A 3,056-nucleotide genomic window follows, 5' to 3' on the forward strand; every position below is an offset into this window, starting at 1 on the left:
TGTGTGTGCGTGTGTGAGTCCGTGCGCGCGCGCGCGTGTGTGTGTGTGTTGTAGAATGTTTGTAAAAGTGAACAATACTGTTTGTAAATCAATAAAACAAACAAACAAAACGATGGTAACATCAAAACAAACATTTAAGTGGAAAATAAACAACAACATCAAAATCATCATCAACAGTAACAACAACAACATCAACAACAATAACAACAACATCAACAATAACAACATCAACAACAACAACAACATCAACAACAACAACAACAATAATCATGATAATAATGGTCATAATCATAAGCATAAAAAGTTCCGGGAACATCAAATTTTTGAAACAATTAAACTCAGGTGAGCTAGCTTTCTGTTATTGTTGTCGCTATGATGATGATGACGACGACGACGATGACGACGATGACGATGTTGATGGTGAGGATAATGATGGTGCTGCTGCTGCTGATGATGATGATGACGATGATAATGTTGATGATGATGATGATGACATGGAAAATAGAACTTACATCGCTTTCACTTCTACTACTACTACCACCACTATCGCTGCTACTGCTACTACAACTACTATTACTAAAACCACTACTACTACTACTACTACTACTCTTAATATCACTGCTACTACTACTACTACTACTACTACTACTACTACTACTACTACTACTACTACTACTACTACTACTACTACTACTACTAATACTACTAATACTACTACTACTACTACTATAACTTATACTAATACTACTACTACTACAACGCCCTGTAACAATCGTCAGCAAGGCATTGTTTACAAAAAACACTAAATAGTAGTTATCGATTATTTGGCGCACGTTCCATAATGACGAAAAAGAAATGTGTTTTTTTATCAAGACAAAACTTATTTTTTCTACTAAATTCCTCTCGCTATTATTATTATTATTTATATTATTATTATTTTTTTATTATTATTATTTATTATTTATTATTATTATTATTATTATCGTTATTATTATTATTGTTACCTGGTCCCCGAGTTAGCTCAGTCGGTAGGAGCGCCATGTCTTCTCGTAATGCTGCTACTCGATGGCATGGTTCGAATGCCATCTGTCCGAAGCTCCAAGACCATCATGCGCGAGTAACGATGCGGTGCTTGCGTTTACTTTCGTAATGCGTACGTGTGACCTGTGGTGTGGTGTGACCTGTGGTGTGGTGTAGTGTGGTGTGGTGTGGTGTAGTGTAGTGTAGTGTAGTGTAGTGTGGTGTGGTGTAGTGTAGTGTGGTGTACTGTGGTGTAGTGTGGTATTGTGTGGTGTGGATGGTGCAGTCTTTGTGTCACAAACGTAGCACATATAAATATACATCGTTAAATTTGTATACCTAAGTACACACATTTTGTGATGTTGTACAGTTAGTTTGGTAATGTTTCCTTTTGTAATGTTTCAGGTTAGGTTAGAATAGGTAGGTACGTGCGTGTTAGCTGATTGTTTAGCAATTTCTCATCATCCATCCCTTTTGTATGAATGAAGCTGAATACAATGTTGAAATGCCGATGGTTTTGTTGTTGTTGTTGTTTGGTAATGTTTTGTTGTTTGTATGTATGTTGTTTGTGAGTTGTTTATTTGTTTGTGTGTGCGCACCGTTGTATGTTTGTTTGTTTGTTTTGTATTGTTGCTGTTTGTATGTTTGTTGTTTGTTTGTTTGTTGCTGTTTTTTGAATACATCAATAATGATGACGACGACGACGATGATGACGATGACGTTTGATGCCATTGCTGTTGATGTGTTTAATAGTTGATGTGTTTTTTATCGATCTTTTGAAGTGTTCATTTGTGTATGTATGTGTGTATGTACGTGTAGATCTGTGAGTGTGCGTGTGTATGCGTGTGCGTGTGTATGTGTCTATTCTGTTTTTGCTATTGTTATTTGTTTGTATTGTTTTGTGTTTGTTGATAATTGTCGTTTTCGGTTAGTGTATTCATCATTTTTTAGTTATTGTAGTTGTCTATTGATGTGTGTTGTTTGTTTTGAAACCGACCGATGTTTGATTGATGTTGTTGTTGTTGTTGTTGTGGAATGGATGCTATTGTTGTTGTTGTTGTTGTTGTTGTTGTTGTTGTTGTTGTTGTGGAGTGGATGCTATTGTTGTTGTTGTTGTTGTTGTTGTTGTGGAGTGGATGCTATTGTTGTTGTTGTTTTTTGTTGGGTTAGGGTTGTTTGTTGTTTGCTTGTTTGTTTGTTTGTTGCAAAATTGTTTAATTAGCCAAGATAGTATAACCATCTCTCTAACGAATTCCTTCGCATAATAATTATTTAATGACGTTTCTGATGGTTATATAGAATTAATATACCACAGCAAATTTTTTTTCTTAAAATAATTTTTTTATTTAATTTTAAATTCATTCATAATTAACTAATTAATTATCTAAATAGTTAATTAATTAATCAATTATCTATTAATTAATGAATAAATTAATCTATTTATTTTCCAAATTATTTATTATTGATTGCCATATATATTGGATTTAGTACCCGTCAAATATTGATGACTTGCCAAGTCCATATTGTATGTTTGTTTGTATGTTTGTATGTGCGTATGTATGTGTATGTGTGTATCTATACATGCGTGTGTGTGTGTGTGTATGTGTGTATGTTTGTGTGTGCGTGTGTGTGGATGGTGCACGCATATGTGCGTATGTTTATGGGAATTAAGTTTGTTTTAGTGTGTGTACAATTTATGCAATTTATGTATGTGTGTGTGTTTGTGTGTGTGTGTTTGTGTGTGTGTGTTTGTGTGTGTGTGTTTGTATAAATGAGTTATGTGATGCACCACTACTATTGCAGTTAAATTGATCGCTTACAAATTTTTCCTCCAACCGGGAAACTAAGAAAATAAAAATACATCATTTTCAACAAGTTCATACATGTCTTACAAAGACCAAGTTAGTTTGCGCTGTGTGTGTTTGTGCTTGTGTGTGTGTTTGTGTGTATGAATGAATGTGTGTGTGTGTGTTTGTTTGTGTGTGTGTGTTAAATTAAAGAGAGGGAGTGTGTATATGTATGTGTGAACATGTGTA

This window comes from Helobdella robusta (assembly GCF_000326865.2).
Source record: "Helobdella robusta unplaced genomic scaffold HELROscaffold_34, whole genome shotgun sequence".
Lineage (NCBI taxonomy): Eukaryota > Metazoa > Annelida > Clitellata > Rhynchobdellida > Glossiphoniidae > Helobdella > Helobdella robusta.